Genomic DNA, 21,074 nt, shown 5'->3' with positions numbered 1-21,074 from the left:
CTCTAAAAGCTAAACATTTAAGTCAACACTAAGAAAAATTAAATACTTCTGCTTTGTTTACTTTGTATGTCTTCTGTCTTATTAACAAAATGTCAACTACATTGGAAATGCTTTTTCTTGAATATTACTAAGGACCAGCCTTAATAATCGTCTTCCCAGGGGCCCATAAGAGAAGCTACAAATGGCGAGAATTATTTTGGGGCAAAGAATCTAAGTACACCGAGCTCTTTTGTCTGTCTACCTTATTCCTCTGGGATAAAATTCTGTCTACACAGCTTCAGTTCTGCACTCGTGCCTAGCTCCTTTCTTGCCTGATTTCTCTCTACATTTACCTGCTGTCCTCTAAGCTCTCTCTTAATTTTCTCATCTTAGTTCTGCCCCATCTAGGCCCTCATCCATCTAGTTCTTCCCCATTTCAGCTCCTCTCCCATCTCCTCCTTTCTCATCTTGTTCCTCCTCATCTTGTTCTTCCCCATCTGGCTCTTCCTCATCTTCCATCTTGTTCCTCTATTACTCTCTTCTAGCCCTTCAATCTAGTTCTTTCCCATCTCAATCCATCCCTCTCCAGTTCTTACCCATCTAGTTCTTCCATTCTCTTTTCTCTTTTAAATCTAGTCCTTCTCTGAAAATAAAACTGCCCTTTTATCCCTTTGACTCTTATCTCTCCAAGATATCTCTGCTCCCACAGTTTCTGGCAAGTATGCTCGGTCGCTAGGCAACTTGACTAGGCAACTTTCATCACAGCTAGATGTACATGTAAGTTGGAACCCTTTAGTTCTGAGTTAATTGTTAAGGGTGGATCTAAAACTAGAGGTAAGATTTTGGAAAGGAGAAGGTTAAACTTAATTAGCACATCTGCGACGCCTTCTCAAACAGATAGTCTAGATGCTTAATTCTGTTCTTAAAGAGTACAGAGGTATGTCTGATAAGACTTTCATCCATCTGGGGATGGTCCTGGCCAGATGCTGCTTATGACAATAAGTACAGAAAGGCCTGAAATTAGGAATCCTGGCTGTTACTGCCCAGAAGGTTATCTAAATATCCCTTTAGTAGAAGGGAAATTGTGCTAAAAGAATGATGGAAAAGCTACAATAGCACATGAGATATTCATAGTAGGAAACAGCAAATAATCAAAAGCCAATATCACCAAGACTCTTGAGCCTCAGCTTGACCTCTGGAAGGCCCTTGGCTTCTTCCAGGTATTAGCTTGTCATAATCAGCTGAAATCCTACTTCGTGTATTTTTGCGGTTTGCAGCAGCTCTTCCAACCTTCCAGTCTCTTCAATATAGAGAGACAAGAAATAGACAAGAAAGAGGAGAAAGATGCTGTGTACTAGAAGGCAGTTAAGCACACACCCTGACACAAAAGGCTGGTACTCTATAGGTCTCCACTCTGAGTCCAGAGAATTCTGCTGGCTTAGAGCTCTATCCTGGCCTCTGTTCCCTGTGTATTCACACAGATAACTGGTCTAGGAAGAGCTACTCTAAAGAATTTAAAAGGAACCAATGCATATGCACATATGCTACAAGTGGAAACAAAGGCAAGAAAGGGGGAAATAAATAGCATGATGGATAGGACCTACTCAAAGAAACAAATTGCACTGCAATAAAGTCAAATAATGAGTGAACACAGTGCTAATAATTTTTAAAAGTTAATGGGGAAAATCCATTTCCATAAATTGTGCACGCACGCGCACATACTCACACACACACACACACACACACACACACACACACACACACACTCTAAGAACAAAATTACATTGCTCAAGAAATGTTAAAACAATAGAAAATTTTGAAATGATTTCAGAGAGCTCAGGAAAAAATGAAAAGGAGAAAAACAAACAGATATTAATGAAGATAGCATAAAGGAGAAAAGACATAACTAAGATCATGAGAGGTAGATTGGATTATAGAAGGAGAGAAGGAGAAAGGGGAAGATTGGTTGGAGAAAAGCAATATAAAAATTAAAGAAAAATATAAAAGAGGTAGGAACTTAATTTTGTAAGATAGACATTGGAGATCCAATACATATTGATTTTCCAGAAAAAGGGACAAGGAAAAAATGGAACAAAAATTATTCAAATCTGTGTTAGACAGTTTCCTTAGTTTCAACATGTTTGGTTATTTGAACCGAATATCAAATTGGATCAAAGGATATATGATTTATTTGATGTTTTAAAACACTTGATCAAAAAACACATGGCATGCTATGAAAAATGATATTGAACAATAAATTTATTGATTTACAAGGCACAAAAAGATATATATTGAAACCGACCAAAATCATACATGTAGAAGGAGATCATATTGACTTCAAATCTTCCTCTAGAAGCACTAATCATCAATGAAGAAGGCAATCTTTAAAAGACAATATGTTGCAAGTGTTGCTTACATAGAAAGCCAAATATTTTTAGATATAGATGAATCCAAAGAATATCCTTCTTTTTCCCCATAAATATGTGTATATATTTCCCATTTATTGACAATAGATCTTTTTCTCACATAATATATCCTGATTAAGGTTTCTCTTCCCTCTAATCCTGTAGTGATATTTTATTTGTGCTGAAATGTGGTGATATTTTATTTGCATGTTAATAAAGTTTGCCTGGAGATCACAGGAAATAGCATGAAGTTTTAAGTAGACACAAAAGTCAGGCAGAGGTAGCACACTCCCTTAATCTGATCACTTGGTAGGCAGGGTCTCTATTTTTCAAGGTCACGCTAGGGAACAGAGCCAAGCATGGTGACACACACCTTTAATCCCAGTACCAACCATAGAGATCCTGGAGGTCTGTACAGATAGGCAGTAACAAGCAAGTGAGCTAGCTGGGCTAATAGTCAATGAGAGGGCAGAAGAGCAGGGCAATAAAAGCCTGGGTAGACAGGAAGTCATGGCATTTTGGAAGCTACAGAGCTGGTGAGGTAAGGTGGTTGGTGGCTCTCACTATTTCCCTGATTTCTAAGGCTTTCACCCTTATATTTGGCTCCATGTTCTTTATTTAATAAGACCACTTAGAAATTCATCTACATAATCCTCCCAGTTTCTTTCCACCTCCTTCTCATCCGATCCACCCCCTTTTTGTCTCTCATTAGAAAACAAACAGACATCTAGGGGATAATAATAAAATGAAATATAAAAAAAAAACAACTAACACATCAGAATAAGACCAACAAACAAAGGGGAAAGCATCCCCAAAAGAACAAACAGACAACAGAAAACTAATTGAGCAGAAGATTATTTGACACATAGACTTGGAGGATAGGAGACTTGACCTCCCAATCCGGTGCTGCTGTAGGGTTGCCTTGCTGCTCTGTAACATTCTGGGATACATCATGAGGACAGAAAGGCCAGGTGAGGGGGCAAGAGCAGGAAGGGAGGAGCGAGGGAAGTTTCCCTATCTGCAGTTCCACATGTCAGCACCATCACAGTAGCAATCACTTTGAACTCAAGCTTCCTAAGGGACGTTCAGTTTCAGACAAGTACCTCTGTTTTCTTTTCTGAAGTAGTTAAATGTTGAAGGATCCACTGGGAAAGGCCAACTTACAACTACAATCCATTTTTAAGAATCCATACAGTACTGGAGACAGACGTTAAAGTGATTAGGATTCATTTTAGGAACATCGCCTCTTTAGTGTTTCAGCCCATCTGTGGGTATTGTCTTTTTTCGTTCCTTTATTTTATTGAAAATATTTTTCTCATATATTATATCCTGATTAAGATTTCCCCTCCCCTACTTCTCCCATTTTTCTCCCAACCTCCCTCCCATCCTGATCCACTCACTTTCTGTCTCTCATTAATAAGCAATTTCTTCTTAAAGTACGTGAAGAGGATTCATTTAACAAATTAAAGGGATTTATAAATAAGAACAAATTTCTGGTAAGCTTTAGCTCTACTGAAACAAAAGTTTAAAAATAAAATACTTGTGAAAATAATGATGATAAAATACAGCATAAATGTTAGAAAAAGTGGCAAACTAAAATTAATGTCTTCTCAAAATAAAGCCATAAAATTGAAACCAAGTATAACTACATACTTTCTAAGAATTGGTTTTTGTTTATTTATTTGTTTGTTTGTTTGTTTTGAGAAAGAACTTAAAGTTGGATAAGTAGGGAAGGGTAGAGGATTTGGAAGGACTTGCGGGATGGGAAAATCATGATCAAAGTATAAATTTAAATATTGTCTTAAATAATAAAATGTATAACAAGAAAATGAAATGCCAATCCAGAGCCTGGAGAACAGTGGCAAAATGGTTCCCTGGTGTGGTAGCTTGTTTCTCTACTGCTGTGACAAAGCACAGACCAAAACAATTCTGGGAAAGGGTTTATTTGGCTTACAGGTGACAGTCCACTGTGGAAGGAAGTCAAGGCAGGAACTTGAGCACAGAAATCTGGAGGCCGAATCTGAAGCAGAAATCATGAATGGATGTTGCTTGCTGGCTTCTGCTCTGCCTTACTATGCTACCTTTCTTATATAACCTATGGCCACCTACCTAGGCAAGGGACCACTCACAGTGGGCTAGACCTTTCCTCTATCAATCAGCAGTCAAGAAGATGTCCCACACACATGCCCAAAGGCTAGCTAATAAAGGCAGTTCTTAAACAAATGTTCCTTCTTCCCAACTTGACAAACAAAACCAAAAATCAGACAGTATATCTTGCATATACAAGCGTCTGGTCTTGAATTCCAGTACTAGGACACAAAAATGAAAAGAAATGGTCATCTTTTTAAAAAAGTTGTATCAGTTGCTTGTTAAGACACAGAGCAACAGGGACACACAACCATTTCTAATAGAAGTGCAAAATAAGAATGCCACTTTAGAAATGGTGTGACAACCCCTTACCATGCCAAACATTGACATACCTTTCTCCAAAGTATTGACCCCCCAACACATACACCTACAAGGATGGAGGTATGCCAAAGGAAGAAAAAAAGTCTCTATCAAATTGCAGCAATATACACAATAAAATGAATATAGACATATTGAATGATAACACAAAGTATAGAATAAACGTGTATGCATCCACACTGATATAAATAAATGTGAATGCTGTGACTTGGATTTAAGTTGCTTCCGACAGGCTCATATGTTTAAGAACTTGGTTCCCATATAGTACTGCTGTTTGGGAGGCTGGTGGATATAGATCACTAGAGGTGGGTTTTGAAGGATAGAGCCTACGCAGATTCTGGACCCCTTTCTGCTTTCTGATATGTTAAGCCCGGAACACATCTGTCACATCTTCTCCCACCATACCATTCTACCTAGTCTTTTCTGTCATGGTCTGAGTGCTGACTCTGAAACCAGGAGCCCCAGAGTGAAATTCAATCAGATGCTTTCTAAGGCAGGGACGGTCTTTGAGGTTTTCTCCTAACATCAAGAGGGGTTTTCTCAGCTGCTTGATGCTCTTGTTTGTAAAGAGGAACTATCCATTGTTTTCACTTGCTACCAGCACTATTGTGACTAATCTTCTTTTGATTGCTTGCCAGCAAGATCTACATTTTAATAGGGTCCTTGCATTTGAGTCTTCTCATTCTTGCTTCAGAATAGTTAGTCCCCTTAGGAAGCATTATAGAGCTCTCTGTTCTAACAGCCTAACTCCCAGCATTGGCAGGCATTGTTTATTACTGCTCTGTGGATGGAGGCAGAAGTCTATTATTCTCCCACCTGTACCTTTTAGTGTCAGGACAAAGTCATCCCTAGACCCCTGGCTCCTCTTTACCTCTCAGTATGAAGTCTTTTCCTTATAAACCAGCTTAGGTAAGGTTTAGGAGGACCATCGTTCTTGGCCAGTTTATGGAGAAAGTTGCCCAGTTGCAATGGGCCAAGCATTCCAACCATCAGCTCCCTTGGACCTCACATTCATTCTCTTCCTGCTCTCTGCAGTTCTCAGAGCCCCCTAACCTCATAGGCCCTCAAGTCCCACCACCAGCCCTAAGCGCCGCCTTGTGGTTTTTACACAGAAACTCTTCCCCAAACTTCCGGTCACCCTTACATGGATCCTAGGAAACGATCTAATGATCAACTTACAGTTAAAATGTGAACTTTTTATGGTTAATGATCTTGATCTTTGTATAAATATTTTCTGTATAAACAAAAATGAAAAGAATTTATACTAACTTATGGTGCCTTCTATCACCAGTAACTATTATTCTAAACAATGGTATTTGGGTTTACAAATCAGTTTTAGCAGTTTTTCTCCTTTAAGAAATGATCAGCCACAATGAAAGTCACAATTATGGTACCCCTCTTCTCCATTAAATGACCTCAGCAACTATCATTCTATAACAATTAGATATCAGTACTTTAATACTGAGTACGTACATGAATCCCTGAAGAATGATGTTCAAATGTAAACTGCTTGGTAGGTCTTCAGTAGAGAATTCTAACTTGTTCCCAGGGGAAACTTTACTCAGAATAACACTGCATAAAAATTAATCTAAAGGAGACTTGATCCTTGACTGAAAATTGGAGTCTTTAGTTCCATTCGTCTACTACACCAAGGATGCTAAGTTATTTACATTTGGGATGGACTTTTAAAATATTACTAAATTCAAAAACGATCCCTGACCTGTATGTCCCCTCTTGAAAACCCCTGACCCACACAAACCATAACACTGACAAAAATGAAGAAACACAAGGCAACAGAAAGCTTAGCAAGTAAAGGAGTTTGCTGTGCTAGCCCAACAACCATAGTGTAAGCACCAAGTCCCAGGTTGGAAGGACAGAACTGAATCTTGAAAGTTGTCCTTGAACCTCTACATGAGGTCCTTCACACGTGTGCGCACACACACACAGATACACACACACATACAGACACAGACACAGACACAGACAGACAGACAGACACACACACACACACACACACACATACACACACAAATAGCACGTTTCAGAAATCCAGTAGCAGTCCACAAGACTCCACCTACCAGGGTGAGCAGTACAGCTCCCAGGATGGCCTTAGGTCTGCTGACCCAAGCTTCCAGGTCAAAGCGGCAAGCAAAGAAGGGCCTCCCAGGTTGACCCCAGACCTGCTAGAGCAGTGGGGTGGTGGTGTCCCAGAACCAAGAGCACACGGGAAGTTGTGACACCAAGGAAGACTATCGCCCAACTCAATGGGACCCTAGTCCCAGCCCCGGTTCACACCTGGCAGAAGACTGCTCCCGGATGGACACAAGGGAAAGGGACAGGCAGCTGTGTACACTGATCAGGACTCCAGGGTGGGGGGCCAGAGCTTCCTGTCCCATGCTTCGATGGTCTAATATTGAGATGGGAGTGGAGAAGGGCTTCCTTCCAAAACCTTGGCCTCCTTGGTGAAGTGCATTCAAGTGGATGCTGCCCCACATCATCCAAAGCAGGGAACACTGGAGCCAGGGACATCCACAACATCGCCTCAACAGGCAGGCTGTCCAGGAACCTGAGGTGGAGACAAGGACACATCAAAAGAAGAAACAATGCACCCACCTGCCCTCTTGCCTACCAAAACTTGGGACCGGTCCCCACCTTAACTGTCTCCTAGGCAGCACCAGGCAACCATTCTGACCTACCTCCAGCTCTGTCACAATCTCTCTCCTCTGCACAGCCCTCCACCTCCCACCCCTATGATCCCACCTCCTGACCCTACCCCACACCAACTACCAGGCACCACTCAGGAAACTTCTCTTCCTGTTCTGTAACTTCCCCAAAACCTGTCAGGCATGGAACTCTCTGTATCCTCTGTGGACACCCACCTACCTGTGGCAGGGCCTAGGAACACACAGGACTCGGCTCTCTCAAGAGATTCCAAGTGGACCGAGGACAGGTAACATAGAATCTGAGGGACAAGAAGCAATTCTCACTCTTAACACCAGGATGCCTACAGCACACACCCACCCTGTGTGTCCTTCTGGATTTCCCTAAACATTCCAGGTGTCCTCACAGAAATTTCTCTCCTCGGGCCCAGACCCATGGAACAGAAAAAAGTATCCACAGACAGAGTGGGTCTGCCCACCAGCCTGCATGAAAAAAAAAAAAAAAAAAAAACAACCAACAAACTAGAGAACACCCAACACCCCACAGGCAGATTCTCCTTTGCTCTCGCCTTACTTTCTCTCTCTCTCATTTATCTATCCTCCTCTACCTCCACCTCCACCTCTATCTCTGTCTTTCTCTGTCCCTCGCTCCCATGTACAGTCCCATCCCTGGTATCCAGGTTAGCTAGGCCATGTTCAGAAGGGAAATGCTTTTCACTCCTCAACAGGAAGCCTTCCTTCAATGAGCACTGAAAGTCTCCAGAGGCTCTCCTCCACAATGCTGACATCTTCCATGATGAAGCCTAGAAGAAAATCACTGTCCCTGCCACCTGGAGACAAGCCTGTCTATGCTCTTCCAAATCTCCCTCTCTACAAAGCTTCCTGGAGACTTTTGCTGTGGCTAAAAAGGGAGCTTCCTGGTGATGGGGGTGGGTGTGGAGGACCTGACTTCATGGACCTGCCTGTCAGGTCACTTTAAAGGACGGTACTGCCACCTTCGCAATGGTTCCTACACAATGCTCTTACCAACCACGCTCTGGCATGCCCCTGAGCCCTAATCCACACACACGAAGCACCACTCCAAACCTTGTACTCACCTGAGCTGGATCTGAAGGATGGAGCCCTAAAAGGCTTCCCTACATGCAAACCTGTCCTTCCTCTACATCCCAGAGCTGACGACCATAACTCGTACATACTTTGCCTCTCAGGCACTGCTATGACTTCTCACAGTACTGGGCCACAATAATCCCAGGTATACACACACACACACACACACACACACACACACACACACACAAACACACATACACAAAAGCGCTCCTGCATGCTTAGCAGTTGTAGGACTCCAGATAGTTCCCTCTGTTAATTTCAGAGCCTTCTCTAAGTATTCTTCCTGCTGAGATGATGTCTGGACATGAGAATGCAGGACAAGGAGCTTTTGGAACTTTGATGGTGGGAGTTCTTCCTGGGTTTAATGCAAATGAAGCTAGGCAGGAGAAGACAGGACTATGTGTGTTCTGAATGACACAGAGGAGGCTTGTCAGGGGAAGCACGGGCTGTGAAACCTGGCCACTATGGTACCTAAGTCCTGCCTGGCCTCTTTGTGAGCACCCCTGAGTCCAAACCCTGTTCTGGATGCTTCTACTGGAATTCACCTTGAGCCACCACACTGCCTTACTGGGTACGAACAATCAGGTTGGATAGGATGATGATTGGGGAGTTGAGGGTTCCAGATCCCTTACAGGGATCTGGGGATGTGGCTCTGGAGCTGGAACCTTTTCTAACAGGTCCCAGTGCCTAAATTCAACCTGTAGCACAACTCAAGAGAAAATCCATTTGTAAAAGAAACAAAAGGCAAGCCAGAGAGAAGTCCAGGCAGCCAGAGAGGAGAGGGGATGGCAGGAGGAGATAAATGGATGACAGACATTTGGCCAAGGTGGCTAGCAACCAGGCCTGAGACCCTGAGCACCTCCCAGAGATGCAGGGCAGGGTTTGTGTGGTCTCCGGAAGTGAGCTGTGGATACTGCTAGGGAGGCTCAGACAAAAGCTAGGGGGTCCCGGGGTGGCCTTGTGCACCACTGAAAGGGCAGGTGGGCTGGCACGGAGGCAGGAAAAGTTCCACACAACCACGCCCATGCAGCCCAGGCTGCACAATCCCCTGCGGAGAGGTCCTCTCCTGCTCCCAGACATGGCAGCCACAGGACCCGGGAGGCTGTGCTTCTGTGAACCCCAAGCCAGCCACATGTCGCCTGCCCGGAGCCGGTCATCTGGACCCTGCTTCCTCCTCCAGCTCTCCTGGGTCATGGAGCTGGCCAGAGAACTGCTTTGGTCCTGGAGGACCCAGGCGGGAGCCCTTCCCTAGGCAGCAGGCCTCCATTTCCAGGGTCGCACAGGGACCTGCTGGCGGAATTGGCAAACTGAATCCACGGGATGGCAGCAGGGCACCGAGAATGCCAAGGGCCAAGGGCGAAGGGTGCTCTCTCTCCGCCCTTCACAAACCAAAAAAAAAAAAAAAAAAAAAAAAAAGCCAAAGCTCCAAGATGGAGGACAACCATCTAGGCTAGGACTGGACAGACATGCCACTCTAGGGCTGCTGCTAGGGTTTCAGTTGTGTGCAGAAGGTGAGGGTGTGGTGTGTAGATGGGGGTAACAGACTTTAACTGGTTCCTCCATTGTAACCTCCATGCACTGCACTTCCCTGACACACTAGGCTTTGTGCCAGCCCCTGAAGGCCCTGCCTGAGGGTATGGTGGGGTGCAGGGAGAGAGGGCAGGTGGTGGAGGGTGTCATGGAGGGGGCCAAGTAGGGAGTGTGTGGATGTGGGGGCAGGCTCACTTGAGAGTCTGAGCCACACCCTAAGAAGTCCTCCACAAACCACATCTGGACTATAGAGGAGGAGCCAAAGAAACATAATAATGGGGTTGGGGTTCAGGGGCAGAGCATCGCCCCCTAGCTGCCAAACCAGGGTATTCTTACAGCTGCATCCCTGTCCTAGCCCAACCTTCACCTCAGACACACAGACACACACAGACACACACAAAGACACACACACAGACGCACACACACACACACACACACACACACACACACACACACACAGCAGCTTTCAGAGATCCAGTGGCTGTCTACATGACTCCACCCACCAGGGTGACCAGTACAGCTTCCAGCATGGCCTTGGGTCTGCTGACCCAAGCTTCCCGGTCAAGGTGGCCCGGCAAGAGGGGCCTCCAAGGCTGTACCCGGTTCTTCTAAGGCAGTGGGATGGAAGGTGTTACACCAAGGGAGACGACCACCCAACTCAATGGGACCCTAGACCCAGCTCGGGCTTCCCACCTTGCAGAAGGCCGCTCCTGGATGGACACAAGGCAAAAGGGCAGGCAGCTGTGTATGCTTGTAAGGGATGCAGAGTCAGCGGCCTTAGTCCCGTGTCCCAAATCCGATGGTCTAATACTAAGATGGGAGAAGAAGGACTTCCTTCCAAAACCTTGGCCTTGGTAGTGATGAGCGTTCAGATGGATGCTGCCCCACATCATGCGAAGCAGGGACCATAAGGCCCGGGACATCCACAACTTTGCCTCAACAGGCAGGGCGTCCAGGTCCCTGAGGTGAAGACAAGAACACATCAAAAGAAGAAACATTGCACCCACCTGTCCTCTTGCCCTACCAAACCCTGGGCCCAGGCCCCCACCTTAACCGTCTCCTAGGCAGCACCAGGCAACCATTCTGACCTACGTCCACCTCTGTCACAATCTCTCTCCTCTGCACAGCCCTCCACCTCCCACCCCTAACCTCCCACCTCCCGACCCTACCCTACACCAAATACCAGGCACCACTCAGGAAACTTCTCTTTCCGTTCTCTAACTTCCCCAAGACCCTGTCAGGCATGGAACTCTCTGTATCCTCTATGGACACCCACCGACCTGTGGCAGGGCCTAGGAACACACAGGACTCGGCTCTCTCAAGAGATTCCAAGTGGACCGAGGACAGGTAACATAGAATCTGAGGGACAAGAAGCAATTCTCACTCTTAACACCAGGATGCCTACAGCACACACCCACCCTGTGTGTCCTTCTGGATTTCCCTAAACATTCCAGGTGTCCTCACAGAAATTTCTCTCCTCGGGCCCAGACCCATGGAACAGAAAAAAGTATCCACAGACAGAGTGGGTCTGCCCACCAGCCTGCATGAAAAAAAAAAAAAAAAAAAACAACCAACAAACTAGAGAACACCCAACACCCCACAGGCAGATTCTCCTTTGCTCTCGCCTTACTTTCTCTCTCTCTCATTTATCTATCCTCCTCTACCTCCACCTCCACCTCTATCTCTGTCTTTCTCTGTCCCTCGCTCCCATGTACAGTCCCATCCCTGGTATCCAGGTTAGCTAGGCCATGTTCAGTAGGGAAATGCTTTTCACTCCTCAACAGGAAGCCTTCCTTCAATGAGCACTGAAAGTCTCCAGAGGCTCTCCTCCACAATGCTGACATCTTCCATGATGAAGCCTAGAAGAAAATCACTTTCCCTGCCACTTGGAGACAAGCCTGTCTATGCTCTTCCAAATCTCCCTCTCTACAAAGCTTCCTGGAGACTTTTGCTGTGGCTAAAAAGGGAGCTTCCTGGTGATGGGGGTGGGTGTGGAGGACCTGACTTCATGGACCTGCCTGTCAGTCCACTTTAAAGGACGGTACTGCCACCTTCCCAATGGTTCCTACACAATGCGCTTACCAACCACGCTCTGGCATGCCCCTGAGCCCTAATCCACACACACGAAGCACCACTCCAAACCTTGTACTCACCTGAGCTGGATCTGAAGGATGGAGCCCTAAAAGGCTCCCCTACATGCAAACCTGTCCTTCCTCTACATCCCAGAGCTGACGACCATAACTCGTACATACTGTGCCTCTCAGGCACTGCTATGACTTCTCACAGTACTGGGCCACAATAATCCCAGGTATACACACACACACACACACACACACACACACACACACACACAAACACACATACACAAAAGCGCTCCTGCATGCTTAGCAGTTGTAGGACTCCAGATAGTGCCCTCTGTTAATTTCAGAGCCTTCTCTAAGTATTCTTCCTGCTGAGATGATGTCTGGACATGAGAATGCAGGACAAGGGGCTATTGGACCTTTGATGGTGGGAGTTCTTCCTGGGTTTAATGCAAATGAAGCTAGGCAGGAGAAGACAGGACTATGTGTGTCCTGAATGACACAGAGGAGGCTTGTCAGGGGAAGCACAGGCTGTGAAACCTGGCCACTATGGTACCTAAGTCCTGCCTGGCCTCTTTGTGAGCAGCCCTGAGTCCAAACCCTGTTCTGGATGCTTCTACTGGAATTCATCTTGAGCCACCACACTGCCATACTGGGTACGAACAATCAGGTTGGACAGGATGATGATTGGGGTGTTGAGGGTTCCAGATCCCTTACAGGGATCTGGGGATGTGGCTCTGGAGCTGGAACCTTTTCTAACAGGTCCCAGTGCCTAAATTCAACCTGTAGCACAACTCAAGAGAAAATCCAGTTGTAAAAGAAACAAGAGGCAAGCCAGAGAGAAGTCCAGGCAGCCAGAGAGGAGAGGGGATGGCAGGAGGAGATAAATGGATGACAGACATTTGGCCAAGGTGGCTAGCAACCAGGCCTGAGACCCTGAGCACCTCCCAGAGATGCAGGGCAGAGTTTGTGTGGTCTCAGGAAGTGAGCTGTGGATACTGCTAGGGAGGCTCAGACAAAAGCTAGGGGTCCCGGGGTGGCCTTGTGCACCACCATAATGGCAGGCGGGCTGGCACGGAGGCAGGAAAAGTTCCGCACAACCACCCCCATGCAGCCCAGGCTGCACAATCCCCTGCGGAGAGGTCCTCTCCTGCTCCCAGACATGGCGGCCACAGGACCCAGGAGGCTGTGCTTCCCTGAACCCCAAGCCAGCCACGTTTCGCCCGCCCGGAGCTGGTCACCTGGACCCTGCTTCCTCCTCCAGCTCTCCTGGGTCATGAATCGGGCCAGAGAACCGCTTTGGTCCTGGGGGACCCAGGCGGGAGCCCTTCTCTAGGCGGCACTCCTCCATTTCCAGGGTAGCACAGGGACCTGCTGGCAGAATTGGCAAACTGAATCCGCGGGATGGAAGCAGGGCACCGAGAATGCCAAGGGCCAAGGGCGAAGGGTGCTCTCTCTCTGCCCTTCACAAAGCAAAAAAAAAAAAAAAAAAAAAAAAAAAAAAGCCAAAGCTCCAAGATGGAGGACAACCATCTAGGCTAGGACTGGACAGACATGCCACTCTAGGTGTTAGTTTTTTGGCTGCGTTGTGTTCTTACCCTGCAAGGAAATGCCACGAAACACGACAGAGTCCGCTAACAAAGAGTTTTATTAAAGATAAAGGGACAGAGAGTGAACAGGCCTGCGGGAAACACGTGTGTGGAGAAGGGGGAACCAGGAGCATGGCGCCTGATTTTAAAGGCTGGGCATGGACAGATCAGCGTCACTACTACACGCAAGCGCGCAGATCACATGGCCACGTTGCGCGCTTACGTGGCCAGTGAAACGTCACGCATCTCGGTCCCGCGAGATGCCCTTACCCGGAAATGGCTATCCTGACCTGGGCCTGGCTAGGCGGAAGTGTCCGCCAGGCATATGCGAACACACCTGACCGTGTGGGCGTGTTGTAAATCTTTCATTCCTGACTCTTTCTTTTTTTAAAAAAGAAAAAAAATTGTGGTTGACTGGGTATGGGGGCGACGTTTCTCTCAAAGACTGCTTCCAGCTGAATAGTGGGCGTTGGTTGGCTCTTGGGGGCAGGGGGATGAGAGAGTATCTTGTGAAGTCCTGGAATGATGGTGGGCAGGTCCTGGAATGAAGTTCTGCCGTCCCCTCGTTCTGCAGCTGTCCATCCGTGCTGTGGCTGAGAACCTTCCGTGCTGTGGCTAGGAACCTTCTGTTTGACAAGATACTGTTGACATAGAAAAGACTTAGAGAGAAAGAATCATTATTATTTTACTTTGGAGTTTGCATTTGTCTGAGGTAGATCTGGCTTGTCCAGATAGAGACATGTGATATTTACCTGAGGTAGATCTGGCCTTAGTACTCTGGTTAATTTTTATCTGAGACAAGCCTTATTAGAGGTAGTTTATTTAAGGCATCTGTTTCCCTTATTAGGTTCGCATTTAGAAAACGCAGGTGATCAGTTGCTGAGTATTGAACAATGATAGATTATTGTATTACATTATTCCTTACCGCCTGGATATTGATGGTCCTTTTTGCCTCCGGCTCTGTGTGGCCCTGGTTGGGAAATGAAGGGGTGATACCTTATTCCTCTGGAATTGGTGACAAGGCAGTGGATCCTGGTGTCCTCTGGAGCTTGAGAGTGAGAGGCCCTGTTTGTTTCACTGTATATGAAGAGAGATTTTTCTGGGATGGAGGTGAGATAAAAGGTTTTAGATGAGACAGGTGGACCCAGTGAGGAAAGCCCTCGAGTTTAGCAGCTATAGGAGTCACAAGAATTACCTTGAAGGGTCCCTGCCACTTGGGGGAAAGGGGTGAAGGGCGCTAGCCTGGAGGGAAGAGAAGAACCTGATCCCCAATATGTATTGGAGGTGGACAATTATTGTCACACGGCTGAGGTAATGAACAGTCTGCATAGCTCCATAGAATAGACCTTAGGTGACATAAAAGAGGAGTTAACAGGCTATCTGGAACAGTTGGAGGGTTGGATAAAAGACCTGGTGTTAGAACTGGCCTTCCATACATTAGTTCAAATGGAGAGATTGAAAGAGGCTTTTTAGGAAGAGCCCTGAGCCTGAGGAGAGCTAGAGGCAATAATCTTACCCAGTCGAGATGAAGTTCCTGTGACATCTTAGTAAGAATAGTTTTTAAAGACCGGTTGGTACGCTCCACTTTCCCTGAAGATTGAGGACGGTATGGGATATGAAAATTCCAGGGAATATTTAACGCCTTAGCTAGTGTCTGAGAAACCTGAGAAGTGAATTCTGGGCCATTGTCAGACTGGAGAGAAGCAGGGACTCCGAACCGAGGAATAATTTCTCGGAGAAGGAGGTCTGCAACTGTCTAAGCCCGCTTATTAGAAACCGGATATGCCTCCACCCAATTTGAAAATGAGTCCACCATCACAAGGAGATACTTAACTTTCCTGACGGTGGGCATATGAGTAAAATCGAGCTGCCAGTCAGTCCCTGGTAGGGAACCTCTAGCCTGGTGGGTGGGAAAAGGCTGACTCCTGTACTTGGTATTGGGATCTGTTTTTTGGCAGCTCTCACAAGAGGCAGTAATAGTTCTTAAGAACTGTAAATCCTCTGAGGTGGGCTGCAGGTGAGCTTTTACGAATTGAGACAGAGCAAGATTATTAGGATGAAAGAGCTGGTGTAGATAGGAAAGAATTTGTCTAGTGTCTGGAGTTCCCTGTGAGAGTGTAAGTTGTACTGTATGGATTCCTTGTGGTGGGTGAGGTGAGACTTGGCCCTGGAGGGCCGCTGTCCTGGCTGCCTGGTCAGCCCGGTTGTTTCCTCTAGAGATGATGGAGCTATCGGTCTGATGAGACCGGCAGTGGACAATTCCTATAGCCCTGGGGAGGTGGGAAGCCTCCAGCATGGCCATTATTTGGCCTGAGTTAGATATGGATCCCCCTTTTGTTGTGAGAAGGCCACGCTCCCTCCAAATAGCAGCATGGGACAGGAGAATATGAAAAGCATATTTGGAGTCTGTGTAAACATTTAGAGATTGTCCCTGTGCCAATTGGAAGGCACGGGTGAGAGCTATCAGCTCAGCCTGCTGGTTAGTGGTGTGTGTGGGTAATGCCTGTGCCTCCACTGTCTCAGTATCTGACACTATGGCATAACCTGCTTTACGGGTCCCTTCATATAAGAAGGAGCTGCCATCTGTGTACCAGGTATAAGTAGCCTGAGGCAATGTGCCCTCCTGTATGTGTGAAGGGTGAGGTAACAGCTCTTCTAAGGTTTCAGTGCAGGAATGAGAAGGAGAATAGTTAGTGTTAGGTTGAGGAAGGAGGCTTGACATATTGAGAGGTGGACAGGTCCGGAAAGTAAGCGTCGCATCCTCTAGTAATGCCACCTGGAGAGAAAGAACTCGGGAAGGAGGTAAACTTTGTAAGCCTTTATAAGTTAAAAGATGGGACAGATTATGGTGAGAGAAAACAGTAATAGATGACCCAAAACTTAGCTTCTTTGATTCCCGAATAAGGAGCTCTGCAGCTGCTAAGGCACGGATGCAAGGTGCCCAGCCCTGACTGGTAAGGTCTAGCTTCTTTGACAGATAGGCTACAGGTGCAAAGGAGGGTCCCAGCTGATGCCCTAGAGTTCCCAGGGCAAATCCCTCCTTCTCTGCTACATAGAGGGAGAAGGGACGGGTTAAGTCTGGGAGATGGAGCGCTGGAGCCTGAAGAAGAGCCTGCTGGAGTCTATGGAAAGGTTTAGTGACAGGATGAAGGAGGGGCTCGTGCGGTGAGCCCTGAGCTGCCTCGTATAAGGGGCGAGCAAGGAGAGAAAAAGATGGAATCCAGGACCGTACAAAGCCAGCTATTCCTAGGAAAGACAGAATCTTCTGTTTAGTAGAAGGGACTGTGAGGGACTGGATTAGACGCTTCCTGTCTACAGTAATAGCCTTGTGAGTTGGAGTAATGGATAGACCCAAATAGGTGACCTGGGGAGTTGACAACTGAACTTTAGAAGGAGATACCCTGTAACCCCGGCTGGATAAGAAATTTAGGAGAGCAGAGGTGTTAGTTTGGCTAACCTGTAAGGATGGGCTACAGAGTAAAATATCATCTACATACTGTATTAGTTTAGAGCCAGGGAGAGACAGAGAAAGCAGGTCAGAGGCCAGAGCCTGACCAAATAGGTGTGGACTGTCTCTAAATCCCTGTGGCAGAACAGTCCAGGTCAGCTGTGTGGACCAGTGAGTGTCAGGGTCAGTCCAGGTAAAAGCAAAGATATTTTGAGACTGAGGACTGAGAGGAATAGAAAAGAAGGCGTCTTTGAGATCTAGAACTGAGAAGTAAGAGGTTCCTGAAGGGATAGTGGACAGGAGAGTATAAGGGTTAGGCACTACAGGATGGAGAGGGACCACTGCAGAGTTAATGAGCCGGAGGTCTTGAACCAGGCGGTAGGTTCCATTAGACTTTTTAACTGCAAGAATGGGAGTGTTAAAAGGTGAAGAGGTTAGGCGAAGCAGCTTTTTCCTGAGAAGGTCAGAAATGATAGGCTTAAGTCCTCTCAGGCTCTGGAGTGAGAGAGGGTACTGAGCTTGGGTGATATACCTGGCAGGATCTTGTAGCTGGATAATAACAGGCTGATGGTGTCTAGCAATAGAAGGGTTCTGGGTATCCCAGACTTTTGGGTCTACCTGAGAAGCTGGTAGGGGAAAAGAATTGTTAGAGTCAGAAGAGTGGGTAGCTAGGAGGAGAAGTAAAGGAGCTGCTGGCGCGTCTGGGATGAGGCGAATATGTGGAGCGAAAGAAATGGACGCTCCTACCTTAGCTAGAAGATCCCTCCCCATTAAAGGCACAGGGCAGCTTGGCACCACTAAGAATGTGTGTGTGAGAGGGATGCCCCTGAAAATGCAATTAAGTGGTGGTGTCTGGTGAGGTAGATAAGGCTGGCCCCCAACCCCGACAATAGGGAGACGAGCAGGAGAAGTGGGCCCCCAAAACTCTCTCAGGACAGAGTAGGTAGCTCCGGTGTCCAAAAGGAACGAGATGGGGCGCCCATTGACTTTTATAATTACCCTAGGTTCCCTGTGTGAGATGGGAGTGGCTGGGGCGGAAACCGGGCAGCGTCAGTCCTCGCTGTAAGCCAAGCCTACAAAGTCAGCTGGGGGTTGTTCTTCATCTGGCATTCCTATGTCGCTTGGGACATTAGGATAGTCAGCTGATCAGTGACCCTTTTGGTAACAGTTTTGACAAGGCTTTGTCGGTGCCCTTCGTGGGCCGGCGGTACAAGCCCGGGCCCAATGGCCTTCTCTCCCACACTTGAAACAGGGACCAGACGGCTTTCGGGGAGCCGGTCGGTAAGTGCTTGCCAGCATCTGGCAGCTCCTTCTATGGGCTTTTTCATCTCTACCATGGTACACCTTAAATGCTATCGCCAGCATATCTGCCTGTGGAGTTAGAGGGCCATTCTCCAAACGTTTAAGTTTATCCCTAATGTCAGGGAAGCTCTGTGAGACAAAGTGGGTCATTAGCAGCTGCCTGCCCTCAGGGCTCTCCGGGTCTAAGCTAGTGAACTGAAGTAGAGCCTTGGTGAGCCGCTCTAGGAAATGAGACGGATTTTCGTCCTTATCTTGAATAACCATTTTTAGTTTTTCATAGTTTACTGGTTACGAACAATCAGGTTGGATAGGATGATGATTGGGGGGTTGAGGGTTCCAGATCCCTTACAGGGATCTGGGGATGTGGCTCTGGAGCTGGAACCTTTTCTAACAGTTCCCAGTGCCTAAATTCAACCTGTAGCACAACTCAAGAGAAAATCCAGTTGTAAAAGAAACAAAAGGCAAGCCAGAGAGAAGTCTAGACAGCCAGAGAGGAGAGGGGATGGCAGGAGGAGATAAATGGATGACAGACATTTGGCCAAGGTGGCTAGCAACCAGGCCTGAGACCCTGAGCACCTCCCAGAGATGCAGGGCAGAGTTTGTGTGGTCTCCGGAAGTGAGCTGTGGATACTGCTAGGGAGGCTCAGACAAAAGCTAGGGGGTCCCGGGGTGGCCTTGTGCACCACCATAATGGCAGGCGGGCTGGCACGGAGGCAGGAAAAGTTCCACACAACCACCCCCATGCAGCCCAGGCTGCACAATCCCCTGCGGAGAGGTCCTCTCCTGCTCCCAGACATAGCGGCCACAGGACCCAGGAGGCTGTGCTTCTGTGAACCCCAAGCCAGCCACGTGTCGCCCGCCCGGAGCCGGTCATCTGGACCCTGCTTTCTCCTCCAGCTCTCCTGGGTCATGGAGCGGGCCAGAGAACTGCTTTGGTCCTGGGGGACCCAGGCGGGAGCCCTTCCCTAGGTGGCACGCCTCCATTTCCAGGGTAGCACAGGGACCTGCTGGCGGAATTGGCAAACTGAATCCGCGGGATGGCAGCAGGGCACCGAGAATGCCAAGGGCCAAGGGCGAAGGGTGCTCTCTCTCCGCCCTTCACAAACCAAAAAAAAAAAAAAAAAAAAAAAAGCAAAAGCTCCAAGATGGAGGACAAACATCTAGGCTAGGACTGGACAGACATGCCACTCTAGGGCTGCTGCTAGGGATTCAGTGGTGTGCAGAAGGTGAGGGTGTGGTGTGTAGATGGGGGTAACAGACTTTAACTGGTTCCTCCATTGTAACCTCCATGCACTGCACTTCCCTGACACACTAGGCTTTGTGCCAGCCCCTGAAGGCCCTGCCTGAGGGTATGGTGGGGTGCAGGGAGAGAGGGCAGGTGGTGGAGTGTGTCATGTAGGGGGCCAAGTGGGGAGTGTGTGGATGTGGGGGCAGGCTCACTTGAGAGTCTGAGCCACACCCTAAGGAAGTCCTCCACAAACCACATCTGGACTATAGGGGAGGAGCCAAACAAACATAATAATGGGGTTTCTGTTCAGAGGCAGAGCATCCCCCCCTAGCAGCCAAACCAGGGTATTCTAACAGCTGCATCCCTGCCCTAGCCCAGCCTTCACCCCAGACACACAGACACACACAGACACACACAGACACACACACACACACACACACACACACAGACAGACACACACACACACACAGAGCAGCTTTCAGAGATCCAGTGGCTGTCTACATGACTCCACCCACCAGGGTGACCAGTACAGCTTCCAGCATGGCCTTGGGTCTGCTGACCCAAGCTTCCAGGTCAAGGTGGCCCGGCAAGAGGGGCCTCCAAGGCTGTACCCGGTTCTTCTAAGGCAGTGGGATGGAAGGTGTTACACCAAGGGAGACGACCACCCAACTCAATGTGACCCTAGACCTAGCTCGGGCTTCCCACCTTGCAGAAGGCCGCTCCAGGATGGACACAAGGCAAAAGGACAGGCAGCTGTATATGCTTGTAAAGGATGCAGAGTCAGCGGCCTTAGTCCCGTGTCCGAATCCGATGGTCTAATACTAAGATGGGAGAAGAAGGACTTCCTTCCAAAACCTTGGCTTGGTAGTGATGAGCGTTCAGATGGATGCTGCCCCACATCATGCGAAGCAGGGACTATAAGGCCCGGGACATCCACAACCTTGCCTCAACAGGCAGGGTGTCCAGGTCCCTGAGGTGAAGACAAGAACACATCAAAAGAAGAAACATTGCACCCACCTGCCCTCTTGCCCTACCAAACCCTGGGCCCAGGCCCCCACCTTAACCGTCTCCTAGGCAGCACCAGGCAACCATTCTGACCTACGTCCACCTCTGTCACAATCTCTCTCCTCTGCACAGCCCGCTACCTCCCACCCCTAACCTCCCACCTCCCAACCCTACCCTACACCAAATACCAGGCACCACTCAGGAAACTTCTCTTTCCGTTCTCTAACTTCCCCAAGACCCTGTCAGGCATGGAACTCTCTGTATCCTCTGT

At 47.8% G+C, this 21,074-nt stretch overlaps 2 long non-coding RNA genes across 2 annotated transcripts; both read right to left on the bottom strand.

The window, feature by feature from the left end:
- Positions 1-4,311: 4,311 nt before the first annotated feature.
- Positions 4,312-7,407, bottom strand: LOC131901416 (uncharacterized). The gene is made up of 3 exons (XR_009376531.1): positions 7,146-7,407; positions 6,030-6,084; positions 4,312-4,404 (listed from the first exon to the last, which is right to left on the bottom strand). It is a non-coding gene; the product is annotated as an uncharacterized LOC131901416 (long non-coding RNA).
- Positions 7,408-7,707: 300 nt separating this feature from the next.
- Positions 7,708-20,845, bottom strand: LOC131901426 (uncharacterized). Its single transcript, XR_009376535.1, has 4 exons — positions 20,504-20,845; positions 11,431-11,509; positions 10,844-11,110; positions 7,708-7,812 (listed from the first exon to the last, which is right to left on the bottom strand). It is a non-coding gene; the product is annotated as an uncharacterized LOC131901426 (long non-coding RNA).
- Between the last annotated feature and the right edge of the window lie 229 nt (positions 20,846-21,074).

Source organism: Peromyscus eremicus, unplaced genomic scaffold, assembly GCF_949786415.1.
Source record: "Peromyscus eremicus unplaced genomic scaffold, PerEre_H2_v1 PerEre#2#unplaced_80, whole genome shotgun sequence".
Classification (NCBI taxonomy): domain Eukaryota; kingdom Metazoa; phylum Chordata; class Mammalia; order Rodentia; family Cricetidae; genus Peromyscus; species Peromyscus eremicus.
Note: the sequence above shows the minus strand (reverse complement) of the source record. Positions and strands in the feature narration are given on the sequence as shown.